The 27,713-nt window shown below is 35.7% G+C and overlaps 1 pseudogene; it reads right to left on the bottom strand.

Moving 5' to 3' along the window:
* The window catches only part of LOC118593187, a 65,950-nt pseudogene that overhangs the window by 20,125 nt on the left and 18,112 nt on the right, over positions 1 to 27,713 (bottom strand).

Here is a 27,713-nt window from a genome sequence, read left to right as displayed (position 1 = left end):
ATTAAAAATAGCTACGTAGCCATTGTACAATGAAACTATGATATATACCTATAAATTCTGCCAACCAAAATGCAGAGGGTCACCATGGAGAAGTGGTTTATGATGTGAGAACTCAATGTCAGGTCCAGTCTAGTACATCTCAGAGAGTTTAAGTCATGAAGGGTTTTGGGTACTTAGTAACTGCAAGACATAGGAAATCACTGCCTGGATGATCTACATAGGAAATGATTATGACATGACCAGCTTGGTACCATACTTTAAAGCTGTGAAAATGTTCACATTTGTTGCGCTCCCATTATATTTTCTTTAGTCTACTGTTTAAAAATATTAAAATAAAACATGTGTGGATAGGATATAAGATGTTTCTGGTTTAAACATCCTTTTTTGATAGATGTGATATAAGAAACTAACATTTAAGATACATTTGTAGAAAACAAATATCTCAAAATATTTTCTGAGCAAGAGAATTGGTATAATAGAAGCTTGTAGTCACCATCTATCTCTTTTATATTTCCTTCATAATAATGTTTAAGAAGTTGTTATATGTGCTTGATCATCCTATAACAATATTATCTCTTAAAAATAAAACAGTTTTGTTATGTTATGAGTAAAGTAAGAACTATATAAAGACCTTTTAATATGTCATGTATTTTAACTACTCAGCAAAGATGAAAGTTGTTTTTCAAACTGACAAAACTGTCATGGATAACATTTGTTCATAATTAGAAGTGTAGGGTGAGATAAGTATAGAGAAAGCAAATGAAAGTAAGTAATATTTAATATGTTGACCAGAATAATTCAAGCACTTGAGACACTTGAGAATTAGTCCCTTCTTAAGATTGCCTCACAGAAGATAAAACTAGATGTCCTGTAAAGGTAAATGGGGAAAGACCTATAGTCAAAATACAGGGTGACTGTGTGATTGATTTGATTCTAAAAGAATCTCTTATTCATCAAGAGAAGGCAAAAGATATAAAGAATCATAAGAATGTGGCAGGATAAAAAATGTTTGTAATGTAAGGTTAACGTAGCGCAGCTTGTGATAACTGGAAAGGGTCATGAAGAAGACTATAGGCAGATTAATTATCAGTACAAAAACTCTGAAGTCTGAATGAGTGATAAAGCAGAACTTTGTAAAAAGAATGAAGAACTGAGTTCACCTGCACAACATTATGTCTGATTTCTCTCTCTCTCTCTCTTTTTTAAACATGCAGGATTTCTTTTTTTTTTTTAGATTTATTTATTTATGATGTATAATGTGCTCTGCCTGCATCTATGCCTACACACCAGAAGGGGGCACCAAATCTCATTATAGATGGTTGTGAGCCACCATGTGGTTGCTAGGAATTGAACTTAGGACCTCTGGAAGAGCAGCCAGTGTTCTTAACCTCTGAGTCATCTCTCCAGCCCCTGATTTTTCTCTTATATGAAATTTTTTGTTAAACAATTTTAAAACAGTGATGAGCATAGATATTAAGGCTTGAAGGCATTGTTTTTTCAAAACAAGTTTGTTTAGCAAAACGAGTAAGGATTAATAAACAGTAGAGGTAGTATTGTTTTACATGAAAAACTGTTATGGAGTTGGTAGGTCTGTGTACGGAGAACATATTACTGAGCAACACAGATATACATGCTCTTTCTAAGGGAGATCCACATCTCTCTGGCATTATCTAACACTTAAAACTCTGATTATTAGTAAGGACCAGACTCCAATGACCATTCTGAAGAAATGACATAGGAACACTCAGAGAAATATCACAATTTTAAGGAAAAAAATGTAGCATCAAGGTGTGTTCAGCTACTCATTAAAGACTCAATCACTAAAAGTACAGGGCAAGTCATTACAAAGTGAAGTCACCCATGGGATAATGTTGCCATCCAATCCCAGACTATTTGTACAGCTGTGTTCTATCACCATTGGGAAGTCCTAGGGTCCTACCCCCAGCACATTGACTTCAGCTTTAGCATGTAGAATAGACAGAAGCATCATAGAAGCTCTGAGAGAGGAAAGTTTATTGTGGGGGAGTAGGAAATGGGTGCTTTGAAGACTTTATTTCTTAGCTTTCCAAGACACGGAAAGAGAGTGCCATACAATAACAGCAAAGTTGTTTTTGTATAACATAGTCATGTCATCTTGGGTATTAGTATCCACATTTTAGTTACATGAAAATTTTTAATAAAAACTAGATTTTACTGAAGGTAACAGATTATATTATTAATTTGTGTTCGTCTGTAGACATGCACCAAATTATAAATAATAAAAGTTTGGATTCATATTGTTGAAGACTAGATTTTTTGAGTCAAGGTCTCCCATGGGGAGTAAAATAGTACTAACTTCACAAATACATCATAGTGAATATCTCTGCAATTAAAATATTAAAATTTGTAAAGTATCAATTTGAGGCACACAGACTTACCAACACATTTAGGAAGCTGAGTCCACCTCCCACTAATGCATGAAACTGACCTGCTTCCAATCATTGTGAATGTTTCCAAGCAGGTGAACTCCACTGAATCTCCATGATTGTAGGGAGGGATAGAGAAGTGTACAGAGCCATGCTCAAATTCAAGTATGTCTCCACATGTTCTCTTCTCCTCTGTACTTGTTTCATAAATGAGTATTTATGATTAAGACATCACATACAAAGATACAAAACAGTATGTATGTATTAATGCTTTAATTACCAACACATATTGGCAAGGTTGTCCACTTCCCATCAATGCGCTGAATTTTATTGGGTCCCTTCAGTAGAAATCTAGGATTGCAAACATATTCCACCAAGTCACCATGGCCATATTCTTCTTTGTTTGTTTCCTTAACTTCCCCATTGAGGAGTTCAGGAGGTTTGTCACATGATTCTACTCGACCTGTTGTGGAAATATCGTGTAAGTATAAATGAAAATGTCCACATTGCAGTCTAAAAATCTAATTAATGAAAAATCTTTTAAGAATTTATTCACCATATCACATTTCATGAATCTCTATTAAATAAATAGTATTTACACTAGACTGACATTTCACAGTTTGTAACATGTCTATTGAAATAGCATTGAAAGCATATTGAAGGTGGTACAATGTTTGGTAAACCTGAAACCTTGAAAATTTATGAAAACCCGTCCGCAATTGTAGTTGTGTGAATTATAGTGATTTTCACACTCTCTCAATATTTTTAACATACAGTTATTAATTTGCAAAAAAATTTGGCACTGTAGAAAGCATCTCTGATTAATGTTATGATTTTTTATAAATGCTAATGAATTTATCAAAATCTGATTTCATATAGTTTAGACATTCTCTATGCAATGTGAGAAAATGATAATGCTGTAAAAATACTAGTATAAATAATGGCAATACAGACAAAATGAGAGATATCTTTGTACTCTCAGCCATCATGTCTGTATGTTTAAACACATTGATAACATATTTTAAGCTAGCCTGGGATTAACGTTGTAAATCAGTGACTGTGCATTAGCTACACATCCTGCAGCTTCATTATGGCTGTCTATATATCTGGATATGTTTAAGATTATGGGCACAATGTAAGACTAGGGGATATTAGGAGAAGGAAAATAAACTTCTGACTTTCATTCACCAAATGTAAAACAGATACTGACCTTTACATGTTGGGAAACTAGGAGACCATCCAAAGTGGAAGCATTGCACTGAATCTGGTCCAACTCTGTGTCCTTGTCAGCAAGAAAATTTCAACAAATTTCCAACTCTATATTTGTCGTTTCTGGGATTGACGGTTAAGTGTAGCTGTAGTAAGGGGATGCTGCATTCTCTTTCTTGAAAAGTAGAATAATTAGAGAATACATTTAATCATTGAGAAGTAGTTCTGTCTCTCTCATGTGCATTCACAGGGAAGCATCAGTAACATCTTCCTTATGAAAAGTGTTGCATTTTACATTTGCTATAGCCCTAAATTCATAAGGAAGTCTGAGGAATGTATATTGATGTAATATATAAGTCATAGAATTGAAAAATGAAATTAACTTATTTTTACTGAGTCTGAATTGCAGCAGAGAGTTACTAATGTTAAATTTACAACTACCCTTTTCTTATAATATACAATTGTTCTGTCATATTTGAAATTAATGCTATACAATATGTGTATGACATTTTCAAAAAATTATTTCAGTTTAATATACTTCAGAAGGTAGAACAGGGAAAATAATTTCTAATGTATTTGAAGTTAGGAAAATAAAATTAGTTTGTTTTAAATTAAAAAAGAAATATGGACAAAAGAATAAAAGTAGTTGAGTGTTTGAATATTTACAATATACTAAGACATTCTGTTGTATTTCCAATTCTTATTAACTATTAATCAATCTGACTCAAATTAAGAATTTGTAACATTCCCCATTACAATTAATTAAAAAAAATTGGCATTTACTGGGTGGTGATGGTTTTAAGTTACAAAAAGTAAACATTTTTTTCTTGTTTGAAATCCTTTTTTTTTTTTTTTACTAATTTATAAAATTAAAGAATGCAATTTAAAAAATAGGGTTATACATATAAAATTCCAAATTTCAAGAGTCATGTGTTAGTATAGAATTAGTAACAAAAAATGAAAGATATACTTTAAAAGCAATATCTAAAGCAAATAACCACAACCTCATGTTGGGGTGGTGATAGGACACACAAGCATGGCACACATTAGAGCGTCTGGAAACAGTCCCCAAATAATTCCTGTGTTTTAATATTGAGTTTTTTAGACTCACTGGGAAAATTCAACCTTACAAGACTCAGCTATTAAAAGTCTGGGGTCCCTCATATTCACCATAACCATGAATAAATTTTAATAAGAAGAGGGTTTTTATTTAGTTAATGGTATCAGGGATGTGGCACCAGGTCTGCCAAAGTCTACTGGAATTTATTGTGTAGCAGTTTATCCAAAATTAAAATACTCCATCCTGCAGGACAGCTCCATTATAGCTTTGGGAAATCCCTGAAACTGATCAGATTCAGTAGGCACCTCACTCCCAAGTAAAAAAGCCAAGCTGATGAATCATTCTCAGAGAAGGCAAACTGCAAAGAAGATACTCAGACAAGCCTATATGCAAAATAGATTTTGAGATGACACCAGCTTCTTGGAAGAGGCTAAAACCAGCTCCCTGGAAGAGGTTTAGATCAATGGGGTCACTTGGAGAAAACACTCTCCAACCTGTTGAGGTGCCTGAATGTGCACAGGTCATACAAAGGAATAATTAATTTGATGTATTTTGTTTGTTTGTTTATGGAAACAGGAATTCATTATGTAGCCCAACATGTCCTCAAACTTAAAACCTCTTGTTCCAGGCTCATAGCGCTAGAGTCACATGATTGTGCTGTCTACACCTCATAACGATTATTTAAAAAACAGATTATCAGGTCATTGAGATGGCAGTCAGTGAGGGGGCTTGCCTCCAAGGTTGGTGACAGGAGTTCAATCCCTGGGACTCACATTATGAAAAGAGAGAGCTGATTCACCAGTTCTCTGACATCTTCATGTGTAATGTGGTGTGCACACCTCCATAGATGCACACATGTAACCATTGTATACATACAGAATAAATGAATGCATGCAATGCAATAATAAAAACAAACATGATCAGCTCTTGCCTTCAAAACAGCCCTTTCTCCCAGTTTATGTTAAATCAGAAGGAAGATCCTAGGAATTTCATATTTTCAAGTAACAGATAATTATTTATTTTTGTTTAGTGAAAAGAAAAATTTCAGAGAAAATCATAGTCACCATAGCAAGAAGGTAGATCAGACCATCCATCATATTTACATGTTATGGAGCCTTTGATATGTTTATATTTATTTTCATATCCAACATGGCATTCGTAGTCTAATTTATCATTGAGTCTAAACCATGCGCTATTATTTTTAGTTCCATCATTCTCAAATATCGGCCTATCACAAGACTCTAATGCAAAATAAAATGAAGATTTCATTTAATGTGTCAATGGACAATCTGAGCAATTCCTTTAAGAACAAAAGTAGCCACAGGTTAATATATGATAACAAATACTATATAAAAACACCCTTAGAAGACCAACAATAAATCATTTTCCTGAAACAGCTATTAAATGAAAACCACACTCCTATTAGCAATTACTGACTCAGTTAAGTTTTACAAACTTTATGGTTTTTCAGCTCATTTTCTCTCATACTGCAAATAAATAGACAAGTTCAGATGTATTTTGTTTTAGAGAAGGGTAATAAACTTTGCAAATTAATGTCCCATATTTAGTAGTTCATATACAATATAGAATATAGAAAAGTAGATTAGTTAAATTTAAAGCTGGTGAATTTATTTTATTATCAAAGGTTCTTTTCTTTCACAATAAGAAAATCTAAAAAGCTTGTAAATTATAATTTAATATAATAAATATTACATGGGAATAATTTTAATTGCTTTTTCTTTAAATAGATCCTGTAAGTATAATAAATGAAAAATAGAAACTAAGAAGGCAGTAAATATATTAAATCATCTTGTCATTTAAGTTATGTTGAATAGTTCTTGAAAAATTGCACTGGTTAGCTTTCTGATAAGTAAGACAAGCTGAACTAACTATTCTCAGAAAACTTTCATTAACTGTAGGTACTAAAACACCAAAATTTGATGATACCTGGGAACATTTCTTTCTTTCCAATATGAAAATATTTGGGAAGAATTTCTAAGAGGGAGACCTTCTGAAATGGACCTTAACTGATCATGTCAAATATGTATTATAAGGTTATCACATATTCTGGGATATAAAACATGGATATATATCTGCATCTAAAACTTTACCTTTATATTTAGGAATGAAGGCTTTTATATGCAAGGCAGAGCATCTTTTAAAAAGCAGGTAGTCAAAGAATCCTTCACTAAATTTAAAACTATAGAGTATTTTAAAGCATTGAAAGGAAAATGAACTGATATTCTACAGCATAGGAATGAGTCCAAAAGGAAAAACAAATAATGAAATATTTTTTCTTGAAGTTTAAAACTCATCTTTCAAGTGAAACAACACCAGCCACCTCAAAGGAGAATAAAGCTAAACCCTTGTACATCACCAGTATAATGGCAGGAATATCATGAAGTACTCACTGATGCATGAGGGTTGAGCTGACCATCCATTTTGGAGGCAGGTAATTGTTCCTGATGTTTCTCCATTTGCTGTTACATATCCCTGTTTGCACCTATACTGTGTTTTTCTATTTAGAACATATGTATGATCAGATTCAGAAAGAAACCCATTCTCGATCTCTACATCATCGTTTGAACAAGTCTCTAAAAGGGAAAGGAGTAAGTAAAAGATGAGTGCATGCTCAGTAGCTTAAAGATTTATAATACAAAAAGATATTAAAAATAGCTCTCAGTCACTCATACATGGAAACTTAAAATAATTGAAATCATTCACATTCCTGAAACAAGGAGATCAAATCATATGTTTAAAGATACACAGTATCTTGTTTGAATTTTTTCTAACGTAGAAAGATTTAAATCACTCATAATTACTTCTAAAATTGTGTTAAAATTTTTGTCCAAGTGAATGCACAATCCTACACAAAGTCAGCATCCTGAACAATATTTTTCTTTTTACACTTTCCTTAAACCTGAGAATAATTTGCTCTCTTAAGCACCTAGACTTATTTACTCAATTAAGTTTCCTGTGGTTGGGTGATAATCTTGGAAAAATATATGTACACAGTTGCTATAGACTCTCGTTTTAAGAATTTGAAATTCCATTGTAACTCAGTGCTGGAGGATGTCTTTCTGTATGCTATGAATATATGTTATTCTCATTGGTTAATAAATAAACTGCTTTGGCCTATGACAAGGCAGCTTAGAGGCAGGCAGGAAAGGAAACAGACAGGAGATTGTGTCTCTGGAGAGAGACACAATCCCACCATTCAGAAAGCAACATGTAATGGCACACAGGTAAAGCCATGGAACATGTGGCAATACATAGATTAATAGTTACAGATTAATTTAAGATATAAGAGCTAGCTATCAAGAGACCTTCCATAGACTAAACAGTTTGTAAATAATGTAAGCCTCTGTGTGTTTACTTGGGTCTGAGCTGCTGTCCAGGCAGGACACAGGAAAACTTCTGGCTAAATTGCAATGGATGTTCAGTGTTTAAAAAAGATAATGGAAAACAAAACAAAAAAAAAATCTTCTCCTGACAAAATGATGCCTCCTCATATCTTTAATAATAATTGAACTTGAAAGTGTAAAAGTAAATTTTTTAATTTAACTTTTTTTTTTTTTTTGGATCTGAGGATCAAACCCAGGGCCTTGTGCTTGTTAGGCAAGCGTTCTACCACTGAGCTAAATTCCCAACCCTAATTTCACTTTTCTTATCAGCTGAATAAGATTTCATTGTGAAATGTACCAGATGAAAATATATTCCATAAAAAATTAATTAAAAAAGAAAGTATAAAAGTATAATTCCAGTTATTAGATTTCTTCTCAGAACACACATTTGCTTATTTATGGCTAAGTAAGAAATCAAAGAATAAAACATTAAATATTTGATATAAATGCCAATTAAAGGATTAGATAAAATATTGGGAGGAAACACTAAGTAGTGAAGAGACAGGAACACCATCAAATGACTGGAAAAGAATAAAAATCATAAAGTCTTTCACTTTGTTAACTTGAAAAAAGAAGCAAATCCTAAGGCAAGGACAAACTGTGAGAATCTAAAATGATGACCAGAGACCAAGCAAAAGCCAAATGTGGGAAAGGTAATGAATTGTGATTTTGGTAAAGGAATGAAACAAATTGTAAAGAAAAGAAAAGAAAAAGAGAGTGCCAGCCACAAACAAGAAGTGGAATGAGAAGTTTGGGTGAAAATTACCACTGCCTGTTATTGGAAGACAAAGAGACCCAGACTAGAATTCCAGAGAGGCAAGAGACTAATGAGGTCTGTCATCAAGGAGGCTTTATTATGGAGGAATTTTCCAGAAAATAGTACACTGAGAAGAAACCTGGCCAGAAAAAAAAAATAGGTATTTTACTGAATTTAAGAAACAAAAATCACTGTTCTCAAAGAGATCAGAGTTCCTGGATCTGTGGTATAGAAAAGCAGAGCAGAAAGAAAACCTGAAGTAGAATTCTGCAGATCCCCAATGCCGTCCTCTAGCTCTCTGGCCAGATGTCAGCATACTCCAGCACAGTACACGATTCTGTGATGCAATAGAACAGAAGAAAAATGGCTGCAAATTTTAAGATCAAAGGCTCTCAAAACAGCAATGTGAGATACTCAAACAGAAAAGGTGGAACAGTTCCTTTTGATTACCCAAATCCTTTAGTAAGATCTCAGAAGAGGTTTATTGATGTTCTGAACACACTAGTTGGAAAGAAAGAGCTCCCAAACCAGTCTAAATAAATTTCAAAGGAAATAAAATTATCAAACTTGGCTTTCATTCATGCAGATATTCAATCTCAAGCACTAACAGCAAGTGTTCTAACAAGGTACTTCTTTACTCAAAAGATTGTGGTGGATGTGAAATAAAATACAGTGTGGCCACATGTTATTCTCCAAGCAAAAATTCCCAGAAAACTAATTGGTAATGTTCACCCATTGCATCCAAGTATCAATGATAAACAACATAAACATATCCATGGAAAGACAACAATAGCATGGAGGAAGCTGGCTGCACCCAACATACACATTAAAAAGACTGTAGACCCATATCAGTTACCTGAGACTCTCTTAAAACATTAGAAAAAGAAGAAATTAAAGTTAAAGTTGGTAGCTGTGTGGGGGAGGGCATGTCACATCCTGAACTAAAACAATGAAACAAAAATACAAGGAATAATGTTTGTAATATATAAATGCATTCTTAAATAAAATAAACATTCCACTTGATATTATAAAAGAGCCTTAAGTTAATAACATTTACACAAATTTAGCAGAGAAAAGTAAAACGGCACAGAATATCATCAATATCAGCAATGATGGGAAATTGTGTGTGTGTGTGTGTGTGTGTGTGTGTGTGTGTGTTTGTGGTGTGTGTGTTTGTGTGTGTGTGTGTGTGTGTGTGTGTGTGTGTGTGTGTGTGCAAATTATTTTAACAGAAACATCAGGGAATATTATGGTCATCCATATCAATTAATTTGACAAATTAAAAATTAATGGAGTTTAAAAGACATAGACTATACAACTCACTCAAGAAAATTATTTAAGATGAATATAGTTTCTTCAGTATGAAAAACATGTACTAGCTAAACATTTACAGAATAACACAGGACCTTTATGTTGTTATTGGTGCTATAAGAAACAAAAGGTCTAACTTACTACACAGTTATATCCTAATCATTAATATAAAAATTAAATTATACTATATTTGTTGTCTCTAATTTTATTCCAGAAATGCATTTTATATTTATAAGCAAGATAATTTTAAAAGACACATGACAAGTGACCATAACACCAAAATAATTCTTCATTTTAAAATGTCCCATAATCTAGATACTTTAAACTTAATGTAAACATTATAAGATATGTTAATTGATAGAAATATCACACTTCTCCACCAATAGGTTTCTACAATCTATACTTTTGTTTAACATTTGAATGTTATAAATTAAATTGTTCAGAAAGAAAAGAATCAAAGAACTAATGTTATAAGGTAATAAGTCTTATATAATGGAATAGTCACTAAAGATACTTGTGATGTTGGTGCATGTAGAAGTATACAGAGCAGTGGAAGAGAACAGTGAGTCAGTAACCACACACACATAGGACTAGTATATATTTAAGAATAATCAATACCAATTTTATAGTAAAAGATAATCTTTTATCAAATAAAACTTTAACATTTAGGCATTTAAATGCAAAATAATAAGCTTAAACTTCTTTCTCACACATATAAAATGAACACAAGTATTGATCATATTCCTAAATGTAAAATATAAACTTCTAGAAAAACAGGTGTTTTTGGCTTAGGCAATGACATTTTAGATGACAGAACAAAGAACCAATAACTGAAATTTTTTGTTATGTTGAAGAGCATCAAAACAAATGCTTGTTATCATTGACCAATAGAGCCACAGTTAGGGGTGAGACTTTGTGCCTACCTCCCCTATAGATGTTGGGTTTTGTCTGACTGCAGCTTGTGCAAATCATATGCATGCTGTCATAGGGAGAGGGCTGACAATGCTCTAGTGGATGGACACACACAGAACAGCTGAGGGGCAGCACAGATAGGACTTGATTTTATTTATTTAAGAACAAAAAAATAGGGTGGGTTGGTAGGGACAGGAGGCAGATATGGACGGAGTTTGGAGAGGAGATGAATATGATCAAAATATGTTGTGTGAAATTCTCAAAAAAAACTAATAAAAATAAGAATGGCAAAAGGCAAACATTTGTTCTTGAAAGACAGAATGTAAGCTAAACTGTAAAAGTGGGAAAATACTTGTGAAGAACACTAGCCTACAGAAGGCTAATAGCCACAACATACTAAGTAGTCTCAAAATCCACTAGAAACAAAACAAACCACAAAGAAAAAGTGGGCAACATTTTGAAGAAACATTTTCAGAAAGACGTGTAGGTAGCAGATGAGCAGGGGAAAGGATGTTCTTTGCTGTGGATGTCTCTCTGTACAAATAAAATGCTGTTTGGCCAGTGGCTAGGCAGGAAGTATAGGCGGGACAAGAGAGAAGAGGATTCTGGGAAGTAGAAGGCTGGAGAGAGACACCACCAGCCGCTGCCGCCATGAGAAGCAACATGTAAAGACACTGGTAAGCCACAAGCCATGTGGCAAAGTATAGACTAACAGAAATGGGTTAATTTAAGATAGAAAAGGTAGATAACAAGCAGCCTGCCTCGGCCATACAGTTTGTAAGCAATATAAGTTTCTGTGTGCTTTCTTAGTTGGGTCTGAGCGACTGTGGGACTGGCGGGTAAGAGAGATTTGTCCTGACTGGGCCAGGCAGGAAAACTCTAACTACAGTTCTTCAGCTTTTCCCTGAGACCTGAGATGCCACCACTAAAGTCTTATGACACCAATATATGCAGAGGCTTGTTTCACAGAGGCTGCATATGTGAATATGGAAGTCATAGTTGCAGAAAACTAACAAACATCTACAAATGATCCAGCAAATGAATCCCACAAAGGGAGAAATCCAAGTAAAGCCCTCTCCAGGCATAAAGACTACATAAGCACAACAATGATCAGCAGAGTAAGACATTCTTAATTCTGCAATAGTGATAATCAATAGCTGTATAATTTGACGCAAATCCTAATCAATAAGCAGGAATTCATGCCTGGTACAACAAATCTAGCCAAGTACCCTACAGTAGAACCTATTACTACCACCTCACTAGACCACTAATATTTTTAACAGCATTGTAAATACTTGTCCTGTATTCACAGATATGTAGTCAGCAGCTGTTCCAGCTTTGACCTGGAAGTACTACCCCCAGTGAGGATTTCTGTAACTGTTATGCCTACCTATGAGCTTGCAGAAGGACAGACAACTCCTCCAGCCTCTACTGTGTCAGGGTGCTTGACTGAGGTCCCTGCTGCATAGCATGATCTGCTTCACTAAACATTGCTTTTGCATTTCAGTGAGTTCATGTCTCTGGTGGTATCTATGGGGGTCTTGTGCCCAGGGCACAATAGTAAATGACCATCAGGAATCAGGATTTTAGGGCACAGCAAGGAAAATGCACCTATGAATTCTGAGTGGTTGTGAGAAAATGCCCAAGCCCTGCACACATGCAAGCTAGACCAGTTCCAGCATGGGGTGGGTTTGGATGGGCACAGAATCCCACCCCTAGCAGCTTCTGGCAAAGGAAGAATCAATTTTCTTTATGAGTTCACTCCTGATAATTCAGCCACTCTCCAGTGTAACTGTTGGTTATTTAGCGGCGCTCTTACCCTGCGAGAAAATGTCCTGAACACGACAAATCCACAGAAAACCTGTTAATTAATATAGGATAGAAAGAGAATGTGACAGGCCTGTGTGAAACACACATGTGAGTGAGGAGACAAAAGAGAGAGGAGAGAGAGAAGAGACGAGAGAGACCTGTGCAAAACGGCGCCGGCTTTTTAAAGAGTGGGCCGCACATGCATACAGGACCACATGTGGCTACTCCACACATGTGCGTAGATTACATGGCCATGCGCACTTTATGCAACCATGTAAAGCCATGGAGTCCTAGCCATGCGAGATGTTCTGACCTGGAAATGGCTATTTTGAACAGGAAATAATTAGGCAGACCGCAGGGCAAGCCTAACCTTGTGGACATGTAGTGATTTCCTATCAGTAACAACACACATGCAAGAATATAGAAACATCACAACTTGTACTACATAAGTTGTTAGAAGAAGGAGGAGGAGGAAGAAGAAGAGGAGGAGGAGGAGGAGGAGGAGGAGGAGGAAAAAGACGAAGAAGAAGGAGAATAATAATAATAATAATAATAATAAGAAGAAGAAGAAGAAGAAGAAGAAGAAGAAGAAGAAGAAAGAGAGGGAGGGAGGAAGGAAGGAAGGAAGGAAGGAAGGAAGGAAGGAAGGAAGGAAGGAAGGAAGGAAGGAAGGAAGCAAGGAAGAAGAGTAGGGCTGGAGAGATGGCTCAGAGGTTAAGAGAACTATCTGCTCTTCCAGAAGTTCTGAGTTCAATTCCCAGCAACCACATGGTGGCTCACAACCATCTGTAATGAGATCTGATGCCCTCTTCTGGCCTGCAGGCACATGTGCAGATAGAGCACATAGACACAAGAACATAAATAAATAAATCTTGAGGAGGAAGAAGAAGAAAAGAAAAGAGGACACCAAGATGAATGGGTAGTAGAAGGGAAACATGCCAGAGAATAGTTGGGGATAGGTGAATATAAGGAAACATATTTTATAAAATTTTGAAGAACTATAAAAAGGAAATTCTCAAAAACTTAGAATTGTTTTAAAATGTCTTACATAAGGAAAAATAATTCACAAATGTTTACTTGTGTCTCATTGAGTGTTAAAATATAGTTACTAAAAACAATTACTCAGACACTCATAAGATGAGCCATGACATACAAGAAAATATTCACAAATGTGGCCAGCCCAAGAATGTATCATAGAGATTCAGGTGTGTTTTAAATCTATATATTGACCAGCCAAGGGTCTGTCAAAAGGCAAGTCATTTATTATGAATATTTGGTGATATCCAACCTTTAATACTTCAGCTGTCTTCTACTATGAAATTCTTGCATGCCAAGTATTTCCAGACCAGCTGAACTTCTAGGTAACTAACTCCATGTCTGAGCCTAGGAGACAAGCTGGCTGGAGACACATAACTTTGCTTCTTGTGCAAATGAACCTCCAACCATCCCCCTGCCTCAAGGCCTAGTGGCTCTCCAGAGCAATTGACTGAGAACAAAAGAGATTTTTACATATCAAGATGGAAGTTAGGGTGGAGGAACATTCCCCAGGAGGCAGAGAACTGAGTGGCTAGTGAAAGAAAAGGCAGGCATGCTGTGGGATGTTCTGTATGTCTGTATGTTAAAACTGTTGCTCACATTGGTTAATAAATAAAAAACTGATTGGCCAGTAGCCAAACTGGAAGTATAGATGGGAAACAGATGCAGGAGAATTCTGGAAAGTGGAAGGCTGAGTGGTAGAAACACTGCCAGCTACCATGATGAGAACATGTTAAGATACCTGTAAGCCATGAGCCATGTGGCAACTTATAGATTAATAGAAATGGGTTGATTTAAGATACAAGAACAGTTAGCAAGAAGCCTGCCACAGCCATACAGTTTATAAGAAATGTAAGTCTCTGTGTATTTACTTGGTTAGGTTTGAACAGCTGCAGTACTGGTGGGTGAGAGAGATTTGTCCTGACCCTGGGCCAGGCAGGAAAACTCTAGCTACACAGGCATTTTCTGTAGAGCAGTCAGAATGGCATGGCAAGAGAAAAGAGAGGAAGACAGAGGTTCTATAGAGGGTAGGCAGATCTCAGGAAGAGTTTTCTGAGTGCCAGGAGTAGAGAGTAGTGGAAATGGAGAATGAGGAAATAGAGGACAAAGATGAGGCTGGAACCATGGGAGTTTAGAATCAGCAGGACTATGAGGTAGGGAACTGGACAGAACTGAAGCTATGTAGACAGGATTTGATTCCAGAGAAATACAGTAGATGATAAAGAGCCTGGTGTATCTAGACTTATTCTTGTCCTGAGTGCCTGACAGAGCTATAGCTGTATTGATAGAATTTTGTCTTAGAAGAGTAAAGTTGTTTCTTTAAGATCCTTTTGAGATGCTTGTTGAAAGAAAGCTAAAGCAAATTTACTTGGATAGAACTTAAAAAAATAAGAAGACAGAAATATGAAAAAGCAGTATGTACTTATGGATCAGCACAATTAACAAATATGAACATAACCAACATGACAGAAAGGCTATCAAATATGAACTCAGCACAAATTTTAAGCAGGTCACTAATATAAATCATATAAAAATTTGAATCTCTGAAGATATAAATTCTTAGAGATTAAATATATTATGGACAGTATGAAAATAATGCCAACAAAAATTTCTCATCAGCCAAATGATAGAACAGAAGACAATTGACAAGTATTCAAAAACAAATTAAAATTTTTAAATATACATTACATTCATAAACAGGATGACAATATGATTATGTGATTATTTCAAAATTATTCTGAAAATTCAAGATAATGTCATTCAAATCTAATCAAGGTCATTTAAAGTTGGCAATCTGAAGTAAACAAATAATACATATAACTCAGACTGATTTTTACAATTCTTTAATACTACTGTAAACTAATTATAAATGTGTGAATTAAAAATGCATTTGAAAAATTAAATTTATTGTCTGCAAGTTGATTAGGATAATACTTTTAAAACCCAAATGATAATGAAAGGAATTTTTAAATATTTATTTATATGTTATGTATATAGTGTTCTGCCTGCATGTATGCATACACACCAGAAGATGGCACCAGATCTTATTACAGGTGGTTGTGAGACACCATGTGGTTGCTGGGAATTGAACTCAGGACCTCTGGAACAACAGCCAGTGCTCTTAACCTCTGAGCCATCTCTCCAGCACAAGGAAAGGAATTTTAATCAGCACTATCATGTTGTAACATTTTATCGACATTTATTTTGAAAATAAAGTGTGGCATTGCACAGTCATTTTCAAGAACAAACAACAAGTAATCAATACAAACATATTACTACAGAGATTGGAGTAAAACATGAAAACCAGACACACAATGTCCTAGAAATCTCTTTCCAGTTACACATCACAAAGGATTCAGAGAGAATTCTCAGTACTTTAAAATGGCATGCATTTTATTACTTGAATATATGAATGATGGGTGTAGCTATTATCATATTTGTTTAATTTAAAACTATATTTTACAATTGTTTTGAGTGAAATAACAAAGTGATTTCAAAGTTTATAACTCTAAACAAACGTTTAGTCAATATTTTGTTGTAATGTCTACTACCTATGTTTACTTTTGTATATACTTACCAAGAATCCTCAGTATTCACTTATACACACTTGACAGGAAGCATTTTGCCACAGGCAATATAGATGGGATAGGGAGTCAAGAGCATCTTGTGACCTCAGAGATGGTTGCTTACTGACAGGATGCATTTGGGTTGAGGAGACCAGCCATTCTCTGTACATGTAACTGTGTCTTGACCATTTAGAAGACTGTAGCCAGGGTAACACTTGACTTTCACAGACTGGTCCTGTATATAGTTTCCTTTCCGTTGTAAATAATCCCCATTCTCCACATACTGTTCCTCACATTTCCCTAAGGACCATAAGTATACCATAAATGTTAAATTAAAACAACAACAACATACATACATTTATTTTTTAAAAAACTAAAGTTTATCTTTACATTATTTAAAAGAATAAATGTGGCATACAAAAACAAAACCTTTACTAATGTTTTAAAAAGCAGCATTTATCTTTAGTTTTTATAAATAAAATATGCAAGTGATAAAGGCTTCTCATAGTCCCTATTTTCCATGTTCATTTCATGAAGAGTTGCTCACAAAAGACAGAAACTAGTCTTTTTTGCTCACAAACTCTTCTGTTTCTTATTTTGTCATGGGAGACTCAAATATAATTATGTATGTGCTCTTCTCTTTCCACTCTTCAATAGAATTAAACATGATTTAATGCAGACATTGACTTACTGAGGCACGGAACTGCAGGCTCCCACCCTCGTACAGTGCAGTGAATGTAGTCCCAGTAGTGCCCCGAAGGAGCCACAAAACCTCTGTGGCAGTAATATTCATACTTATTTCCTATAGGTCCTGGGAAGTAGGGTTTGTATCTCCTTTCATCATATAGACCTCCATTTTTGATTTGTGGAAAATCACAAGGTTTCACTTGCAATAAAAAAATAAAACAGTCAGAAAAACACTCCTATCAGAGATAAACCACTTGATCAATGAATTGCTTTCCATTAATTACAATACCATGTCTAAAGAATGTCTACAAAAGGAGACAAATAGGATTCGGACTGCTGAGGTATGTGAGATAGTTTTTTCTCATGAAAACAAGTTATACCTATAGGTCACCAGAGTTTAGGTCAGGGTTTTTGTTAATATCTAAAATGATAAATGCCTTATAATTTGAATCAGAATTGAAATATAATGTGATTACATAATAGTGAACTATTTTTATAACTTCACATTGAAATGCTTTATTGTTCATTATATTAATAACTTTATATTAAATATTTCATTAAATGTTTCCTCTTCACATCTTTTGTAAAATTAATAAATTCTTTTAATATCAGAATAGTATTAATTTTTCTATGAAGTATAATTCTAGTTCAGGGACCCTCATGAAGTATGTTAAAAGAATTCCAATACATGCCCAAATACTCAAATCTCATAGCTTCCTTATTTATGCACACACACATTTGTTACATGGTTAATAAATTTAAATTATTTTTGTCTTGAGTGTTCTTTAAAATTTGAGAATTTTACTTTTCATAGGACATCAAGAAATTAAATATGTTAGAATCCATCCCTGGTGCATGAGTGGGCTCTTTGGAGCCTACTACCATCATGAGGCAGGGGGAGGGGCTTGGACTGCCTCTACTGGATGGGTCTCCTCATGGGAGGCCTTGCCATCTTGTGTGGGGAAGAGAGGTGGGTTCAGAGTGGGAGGTTGGGGGAGCAGGAGGAGGGAAGAGGTGGATCTTTGGTGTGTAAAATGAATGGAAACATTTTCTTAATAAAAAATTTAAATTAGCACACTGAGATTTCTTTTTAAATGGTAACAAAAGGACACATGATATAAATTAGGGATATTATAGTCTTATAAACATATTCCTCTGCCTCTTAGCTGATCTTCCTTCTCATGTGGACACAGATGAATTTGTCTTTGTGTCTTCTATAGGTGATTCATCAAAACAGGATAATATTCCTTAAAGTGCATGATCAGCAAAGGTGGTCAGTACATAAAACAGCCCTATTTGAATCTCATACGTTTCCAGATGTAGGTCTTGGCCAATCAGCAGTGATGGTTGGCTCATTACAGTGTTGATTCAGGATATTCACAACATTGATTAATATATTTACTAATTTTCAAAGCTTTAAATAAGGAACAGCACAGGTAATTATTACTTATAAGTAATATAGATTCAATATGGCATAAAAATCAATTTGTAGACTCTCTTCTAGTCAAGATTCATGATCATCATCCCCTGTATTGTTCCAGTTGTGAATTTATACACATTTTTCCCAAAATAGCAAATCATTTGATGAAAGAAATGAATAATTGAAGAGGCCTGCCTGAGAAGAGAGTACTACACATTTTAAATAGAAAAGGTATTTCATGAAATTAGTCATCTTTATCTTATTCAGGAAAATACCATAAATTCTGCTGTGAAAAATCTCATATTCAGATATATTCATGCCATGGTCCAGATATCTTCGGGCTGATCTACAATGTAGAAACTCCACTATACAGACTCCACACCTGTAATTGTAAACCTACTCAAAAGCCTATGGCAGGGGTTTCATAAGATCTAAGGGGGAAATAATTCCATTAGTAAGATAAATTGACATAACACTGAAGAATCTTCTAACTATATATGTTCGTATTTTAGATAATCATAATTGTCAGCATTAATCAGAGATGAGTCTCTTTTGCAGTAAACTATGATGAATGTAGAGACTTCCCACAAGGCACTGGGAGTAGTGAGAGTGTGCTCATCATTCAACAAGACATTTACACCATCCCTCAAAAGGGATGAAAGGGCACAAAGATTCTAAGAGCTGAAATATAGTAATCATGGCTGTGAAATATCTGCCAGCCTATTCAGAGCCATTATAATCACAAACTATCAACATCTACAGATGTCTGCACTGAGTCTATCAAGAATGGGCCATCAACATCCAGGCATGAATGGAGTAACCTCTCAGGGAACTGTGGCCCTCATCTCTGAACTATTTCATCTGACTGATTTAGAAAAATAATGGGAGTCAGTGATTTTAGGTTTTTACCCACAAGTGAATAAACTAGATTCTAAAAGACAGTACCAATCCAAGTGTTGCACATATGCCCTTTGTTAAACTACGTGTACCATTCATGAAACTCAAACTTGAGAATCTGGGAAAAAGACAGGCAAGTATGAAGTGTTATTGGTAGAGTTGGGGTGTGAGAAAAAGTTATGGAGATAGACTATTTAGAATGTTTTATGTACATGCAAAAATTGTCAAATAATTTTTTAAAAAATTATAGAAAAATCATTTTTCCTTACAATTCTCATAAAGTAATAATATTTCTTACTGAAAATTGCTTTTCTTTCTTAGGATTTGGACCTCATATATTTCCTGAATTCTCACTTTAATGGAAACTTGCTTTCTCATTACTGGTGCTATCGGGAGAGGGTATAAAGTTCAGAAGTTGCTAGCTTGGTTGAAATAAGTCAGATCATTGGGGCTATGCATTTGAAGATGTAGTGGGACCTTGGCCATTCTTTTATAGGTATGTTTCCTGGTGGGAAGGAGGCAAGCAGCTTTGCTTTAGCACTCACTCCTTGACATAATGCTCTGCCTCTCACAGGCTTAAAGTGATGAGACTAGTTGACAGTGAAATCAAGTCACCAAAACTGTAAACAAATACTTCTAAGTTATTTCTTCAGCTTAAGGGATACATATATACACACAGCTTAAGGGATACAAGGCTTCAGTATGATATGCATTTACCATGAATGTCTAGACAGGAAGAAAGGAATATGGATGTAGATTGGCAAAAACCTGAAAAGTATAAAAGAAGTATATCAGAAATAAAATACTCTTAATTCAAATGATGCTGTGTGTGTGTTAAGAAGCTATGTAAGTCCTCCAAAGCAACTCCCTCCAACAAAGATAACATAATTTCCCTCTTCGTGTGTGAGTTGGACTCAGAACATGAAGAACTGCAATGCCAGAAACAATTGTTTTTTAGTAGATCACAGACAGTTTCTGGGCCCCCATTGCCTCTGATCAGTAATTCTAGAGCAAGTAAGCTGTCATCAGGCAATCTATGCAGAGACTTATCTGATAAGGAATTGAGGGCTCTTATCAAAGCCCTATGAGTATGACATGTGGGACATAGGACCTAATGTTTAGTAAAGGCTCCTGATGACTGACAGCCATGGCAGTCTCTGAGAGCACCCCACTGATGCTGAGACAGTAGCCAAGTCATCCTCAAATCTGGACCACTGATATGGGAAGATAATAAAAGTTTGTTATGAAGGAAATATTTTTATTGATATTTGTTACGACACAAACAAATAACTAAAATTAAATCTTATATGTCATCCTTTCCCAGTAATTTGCTAACAATCTTGAAAATGCTTCTTAATTTGAAAATTTTGCATATGCACATGCACTTAAATTTGAGTAGCAGTAAGTTATGAATTTAAGTTTTCTAAAATTTATTTTTAATATTACTTAAAATCTTAAGTTTTAATATTACTTAAAACTTAAATGTTCCTAAAAAAAAAAAAAAAAAAAAAAACACTAAACAAAAAACAAAAACCAGGTAGGCTGCCTGCAGATCTTCTCTTTCTCTGTGTTCCCCCAGATCCAAACCCCTGGCCTCATTCCCAGTTCTTCAGCACAACACCTGTGGCAACCATTTCCCCCTCCCTTCCATTTCCTGTAGATCCCACAGATTTCCCCTTCTAATTTCCCTCTCCTCACTCATGGCTATGTTCCAGCCGCCAACCCCAAGGCATCCAACCCAAAAGAACACTATTTTCATCCTTCCTTCTGCACTGCCCACATCTCCTGTGGATCCTAAATACCATCCTCTCCTAACCTCCCTCTCCCTACTTGTTGCTTTATCTCAAGCCCCAATAAGGCAAGCACCCTCTGTTATCCCACAGGCCTTGCTTGCCAGAAAACCAGGAAGGCTGCCTGCATACTTTGTCTTCTCCCTCTGCTCCCCAAGATGCAATCCCCCAGTCTCAAGCCCAGCTCTGCAGTTCAACACCTGAGGCAGCCTTCTGTGTCCTCCCTCAGCTCTAATCTCCTGTGCATCCCACAGATCTTACACTTCTTCCTCCCTCCCACACTCTTTGCTTTGTCCCAGCCTCCAAACCCAGAAGGCACCCCCCTGCTAAACCAAATTCCCTGTGAATATACCAGCTGACCAGACCAGGAAAATAAGTAAAACACAGCCACCACACTCTCCCAAACTCCATTGAGGAAGCAGAAACCAAGGAACAAAACACCCACTCAATAAAGACAAATATAAAAATCAGCACCTTGACCTATAATCACCCCAAAATCAGATACATAGATGCACATGTAAAAATACAATTAATTACAGAGCAGTAAGTCTCCACCAGAGCATAGCTGTCTTACCACAGGAGGCCCTGATTATTCCACTATAGCTGAAACACAAGAAAAAGTCTTTTAAAATGGGAACTATGGAGGAAAGCTTTACCACCAGAATACAAGAGATATTAAAGAAGAAAAATCTCAGCTCAAAGGCCTAGAAAATATTTTCAAAAAATCATAGAGGAAAATTTTTTCTGACAGGAATGAGATGCCTATAAATTTACAGGAAGTATACAGATCACTAAATTTATTGGACAGAAAAGAAAGTCCTCTCACCACATAATAATCAAAGCATCAAACAGAGAAAAAAGAAAAAAAATATTAAAAGCTGCAAAGGAAAAACATCAAGTAATATATAAAGACAGACCTATTAGAAATACATCTGACTTAGCAATGGAGGCTCTAAAACCCAGAAGAGCTGGGACATATGTGCTACAGGCTCTAAGAAACCATAGATGCCTGTCCAGATTACTCTTCCCAGCAATACCTTCAATCACCATAGATAGAAAAAATAAGATAATCTGAGATAAAATCAAATTTAAACAATATCTATAAAGGAATCCAGCCCTACAGAAGGTGCTAGAAGAACTCCAACCCAAGAGATTAATTACACCCATGAAAACACAGAAAATAAATAATCTCATACAAGGAAAACCTAGAGAATGGAAAATGCACACAAACATGCACACACATGTGAACATATCACATCATCAGCAACAATGACATAAAAATAACAAAGCAAGTCTCAATAGACAAAAGAAAATTAAAGTACCTCACTGCATTCTATTATAGATTGAAGCTATATTTAACAACAGCAGAAACAACAGAAAGCTTACAAGCTAGAGGAAACTGAACAACTCTCCACTGAATGGCTACTGGGCCAAGGAAGAAATAAAGAAAGGAAGCCTGGTAGCTGTGGAGCAAACCTTTAATCTCAGCACACCAGAGGCAGAGCCAGGCAGATCTCTGTGAGTTCAAGGCCAGCCTGATCTGCAGAGCAAAATCCAGGACAGGCACCAAAACATCACAGAGAAACCCTGTCTCGAAAAAAATCCTAATTAATTAATTAAAAATGAAATAAAGAGAAATAAAGAAGGGATTAAAGACAACCTAGAATTCATGAAAATGAATATACAATATACTCAAACTTATGGGACACACAATGAAATCAATGCAAACAGGAAAGTACATAGCACTAAGTGCTTGTATAAAAAAAAGGAAGACCTCATACTGGCAACTTAACAGCACACCTGAAACCTCTAGAACAAAAAGAAGTTAGCAAGAGGATTAAACAGCAAAAAATAATCAAAACTAGGGCTGAAATTTTAAAAAATGGAAACAAAAAAGGACATTACAAAGAATTAATAAAAAAAAATTGGATCATTGAGAAAATCAACAAGATAGAGGAATCCTTATCCAACCTAACTGCAAAGCAGAGAGAAAATATCCAAATTTAAAAAGTCAGAAACGAAAAGGGAATTTATCAATAGACACCAAGAAAATCCACAGAATTATACAGACAAATTTTTGTTTTGTTTTTTGAGACACGTTTTCTCTGTGTAGCGTTGGAGCTTGTCCTGGAACTCGCTCTGTAGCTCAGGCTGGCCTCGAACTCACAGAGATCCCCATGTCCCTGCTTCCAGAGTGCTGGGATTAAAGGCATGCACCGCCACCACCAGGCTTATAGACACATTTTTTTTTTAAAGCCCAAACTTTACAAAATTAGAAAATATAAAAGAGATGGATAATTTTCTCAATAGGTACCACTTACTAAAATTAAATCACAATCAAATAAACAGATTTAAATGCCCAGGGCCAGGTGGATTTAGCCCAGAATTCTACTAGACTTTCAGTGAGTTAAGACCAGTACTCCTCAAATTATTCCACAAATAGAAACAAAACAAACATTGCTTGATTCATTTTATGAGGCTACAGGTATCCTGATACCCCAAACACATGAAGACTCAACAAAGGAAGGGAATTTCAGACCAAGTTTCCTTATTAACACAGATGCAAAAATACTGGATAAAATAGTTTCAGAAAGGATCCAAGAACATAGAAAATTCATCCTGTATGATCAAGTAGGCTATATCCCAGAGGTACAGGGATGGTTCAACATACTAAAATCAGTAAATGTAATCCACCATATAAATAAACTAAAAGGAAAAAATACCCACATGGTCATCTTACTAAATGCTTAAAAAGCCTTTGACAAAATCAAATGCCCTTCATGATACAAGAGGCATATTTGAGCACAATAAAGGCAATATACTGCAAGCCTATAGCCAAAATCAAATTAAATAGAGAGAAAGTCAAAGCAATTACACAGAAATCAGGAATAAGACAAAGATGTCAACTCTCTCCATATCTATTCAATATATTAGTTGAAGGTTTAGCTAGAGCCATAACACATATGAAGGAGATCAAGGGGATACAAATTGGACAGGAAAAATTCAAAATATTTTTATTTCTAGGCAATATGATAGTATAAATAAGCAGCCCCCAAAATTCCACTAGGGAACACCTACAGCTAATAAACATTTTCAGCAAGTGACTGAATAAAAGATAACTAAAAAAAAAAAAAAATCTTAGCAGTCCTCCTATATAAAAATGACAAATAGACTGAGAAAGAAATCATGGAAACAACACCTTTCAAAATAGCCTAAAAAAAATACAATTAAATATCTTATAGTGATAGTAACAAAGCAATTAAAAGACCTATATGACAAAAACTTCAAGTCTTTGAGGAAAGTATTGAAGAAGATAGCAGAAGATGGAAAGATCTTCTATGCTCATGGATTGGTAAGATTAGCATAGTAAAAATGGCCATCTTACCAAAGCAGGCTACAGATTCAATGTAATCGCTATTAAAATTACAACACAATTCTTACAGACCTAAAAAGGATAAATCCAAACTTAATATGGAAAAAAAAAAAAAAAAACAAGAACAATCTAGGAGAGCTAAAACAATCCTGAAAAATAAATGACTACTGGATACCTCACCATTCCTGATTTCAAGTTGTACTACAGATCTATAGTAATAAAAACCCTGTGGTATTGAGGTATTGGTGTAAAAACAGACATATTGATCAATGGAATCAAGTCAAAGACCCAGACATAAATCCATACACCTTTGGATGCCTGAATTTGAAAGAGAAACTAGAATGTGAAGGGGTAGGGGAGACAGGGTAGAGGGAGAGAATCGGGGAGAGACAATTGGAATTAAGGGGTATTTGAGGGATGATAATGGAAAACTAGGGCAGTGGAAACTGTCTAAAACTTATGAGTATGATCCCAACAAAGTCTCCTAATAATGGGGGATACAGAATCTCAACTGGCCATCTCTTGACACCAAACAAGGATCCCAGCAGTGGAAATGGGTTGCATTCAGTTGAGTTGTTGAGACAATCACATAGAAATCCCCCAATGAACCAGAGTGTTGCTACAAAATGAGTTGTTTTTACAAACTGAGAGTGGGGCCCCATGGCAGATCATGTTTCCACACAGCTCGTTGAATATGGAGAAGTAGAGCTGGTGTCTACATAGAGCCTTCACCCCTAGATTCTAGTGCCTTTGGTGCTGGGAGGTACTTGCCAGGCTATCAAAAATATAAACACTGCCTCGGTCCTAAATCCTACAATCTTTCTTCCCTGTCTAATATGCTAAGGCAACAGTGGCACTGAACTTGTGAGAATAGCCAACCAATGTCTGATTTGACCTAAAGCACTCTGCATGAGAAGGAACACACACTCAACACTGCACGAGTAACCAAGAACTAGAGACTAAAAACCACAGACCTAGGATAAAAACTGAATACTACCAATAATAAAATAATAAATCAATCAATAATTAAATAAATGGATTCCTAATGATGTTCTGCTATACTTGTAGACTAAATAAATAAATGAATGAATGAATGAATAAACAAACAAACAAATAAATAAATAATTCCTAATGATATTCTGCTGTACTTGTAGACCAGTACCTTATCCAATCATTATCAGAGAGGCTATCTCTGTCAGCAAATGAGAACAGATGCAGAGACTCACAGCCAGACATTAGATGGAGAGTCTAAATTGGAGGTCTCTATCAAATCCCTCTTTACAGAGCCCAGGGAATCTCATGGGAGAGGAAGACTCCAGGAGAACAAGGCCCTGTCCACCAACTAAGCAAGGTGCATATGAGCTCACACAGAGACTGAAACAGCAAGCACAGGGTCTTCAGAGGTCTACATCAGATCTTCTGTGAATGTATTACAGCTATTAGCTTTGCATTATTATGGGACTCCTGACTGTGACAAGTTGGTCTCTGACTCTTGTGCCTGTTCTTCAGTTCCAACTTTGAGATGATAGTTTTTACTTCATTTTAATTATAATACATTGTGTTATGTTTGGTTGTTATCTCTTAAAAGACATTTCTTTTCTAATGAGAGACAGAAAGGGAGTGGATCTGGGGATGAGGGGAATTGGGGAGAAAGTATGAGGATGAGAGGGAGAGAAGACTATAATTAGAATATGTTGTATGAGAAAAGAATCTATTTTCAAAAGGAAAATTACTATTATTACTTAAAATATTACTTACTTTAAAAAGCAAAGTGTTTCTAAAAGTTGAATGCAAACAAAAAAGTCAAATATTTGCTACTTATCTCCATTTGTCCATGTTTAAAAGTGTGATTTCAGGATTATGAGGATTATAGGTGTGAATAAAGCTTACAGCCACATCTTGGAGCAGGAACCCAGCCAGTACTTGTACACTTTACAACCGTTTCCCGGGATGCAGGATAGAAGCCCTCTTTACATCCATATGTGATTTCATCATCAGTTCTGTGTTTGATCCTCTGAGGTGAGAAGCTACCATTTGGAATATAAGGAGGTTTGCATGTCATTTCTGAAAAGAAACATATACAAATAATGAGGAATATTTTCATTCTCATTACATTTACGAATATGAAAATTAGCCCACCCAATTCCTCTCCAGTTGCTGATCAGCAGGGAAAACTCCCCACAGGCAAGCTCACTCACTAACAGCCCCCATCAGATGCTGCAATCTACAAGACTCATGTCCTACCCCAATACTCATCTGCTTGTGACCCCAGTAAATTCCCATGATAAGGAACCCACCAACACTCGTTGGACCAAGAGATGAGTGACTTCTCTTCTTCCCAGAGAGTCCCTGGGAACCCCCTCCCCCAGCTCTTCCCAGTTGCTTCCCAGCAGAAAAAACTCACCAAAGTCATACAATCCCACCAAACCCCCCATTGGACCCTGCAATCTACAAGACCGAAGCCCTACCCCAAAAACCATCTGTCTTCGACTCTTGTAACTTCCTGAGTCAAGGAATCTGCCATCACTCATTGGACCAAGAGTGGCTTCCTGACCCACAGAATCCACCAGCTCAGGTTGGACCAAGAGTCCTGATAAGACCAAGGGTGACTCCTTGAGTCATAGAATCAGCTGGCTTGGATTGGGCTAAGTGCAGCTCTCTGAGATTCAGAATCTGCCAGTTCCAATTAGACCAAGAACTAAGACTGGACCCTAAGGATCCCCTGAGACACAGACACAACAAGCACAGAATTGACCAATAGCAGCTTGTTCAGGCAATGCACCTTTTGCACCTATAGGAGAAAAGAGATGGGCAGACATCAATGCAAAAATACATACAAAAAACATAAAGAGCAATATGGCATCACCAGAACCCTGCCCTCCTCCAAAAGTAAGACTTGACAACCACAATGTAGATGAAGCACAAGAAAGTGACCTTAAAAATAGCTTCATAAAGATGTTACAGGCCTTTAAAGAAAAAATGAAAAATTCCCTTAAAGAAATTGAGGAAAAGACAAACAAAAAATTGGAAGAAATCAATAAATACCTTAAAGAAAGCCAAGAAAACCATGAAAAAGT

Source organism: Onychomys torridus, chromosome 11 (genome assembly GCF_903995425.1).
Source record: "Onychomys torridus chromosome 11, mOncTor1.1, whole genome shotgun sequence".
Classification (NCBI taxonomy): domain Eukaryota; kingdom Metazoa; phylum Chordata; class Mammalia; order Rodentia; family Cricetidae; genus Onychomys; species Onychomys torridus.
The sequence above is the reverse complement of the archived record's forward strand: the minus strand, read 5'-3'. Positions and strand labels throughout refer to the sequence as shown.